Raw genomic sequence first — 909 nt, forward strand, 5'->3', positions numbered from 1 at the left:
ATAGAATTATAATTATGTAATTATATGAAAATTGTGTTATATTAATACCTTATACAATATGCTATGACATAATATACTAATATAATATATATAATAGCATTATATATTCTTATCATTAAAATTATATAGTATTATATATTTTATAGACATGTGTAAACACACACATATGGGCACCAGTTTGGGGAGAAAGAAATTATATTTATTTAAAAGTCACATCCCTATGAAGTATTACCATTATTCCCATTTTATTGATGATGAAACTTAGATCAAAAGATCAAAATGTAAGTCACTTGTTTGATGATGCAGCTGGTAGGGAAAAGAGCTAGGATCTGAGCCTGGCAGTTTGGTTCTGAGTCTATGCTTGAGACCTGCCTGCTATTCTGATTCCCATAGCAGGTATAGTAGGATCCCTTGCAGCCTGCTCAGAGGGATGAGTTGTCAAGGAGGGAGGCAGTGAGGAGGTGTAGAAGGAAGGATGATAGCTCCCGCAACTGACTTGGTGAATGTGGTCCACGGGAAGCCAGTTTCTGGGCAGTCTGGTTATGCAGTGCAGTGGTCCCCCTGGAGGATGAGTGGGCACTGGCTGCCATTGCTCTCCTGTCAGCTCTGTTCAGCTCTGAGCCCCGATCGAGTGACTTTTGTGCTCATAGCAGCATCTGAACCACACACTCTTTCTGTGCCCTGTCTTCCTCCTCCTCTCGTTACTATCATATAGTGAGGTTTTTGGGCTTTTCTCTAAATGCAGGCATCACCAAAAGCCCCAGATCAGGAGGGATCATCATCGGGTGTGAGTTAAAGGCAGGACAGGGACAGGTGGGGAGGAGTGTCCTGTGGGGGACCTGGAGGCCCACCATCTGCCTGCTGGGTCCACAGAGGCATCCCAAAGGCTGACTTCAAAAGGCAGAGGTC

Source organism: Mandrillus leucophaeus, unplaced genomic scaffold (genome assembly GCF_000951045.1).
Source record: "Mandrillus leucophaeus isolate KB7577 unplaced genomic scaffold, Mleu.le_1.0 Scaffold319, whole genome shotgun sequence".
Lineage (NCBI taxonomy): Eukaryota > Metazoa > Chordata > Mammalia > Primates > Cercopithecidae > Mandrillus > Mandrillus leucophaeus.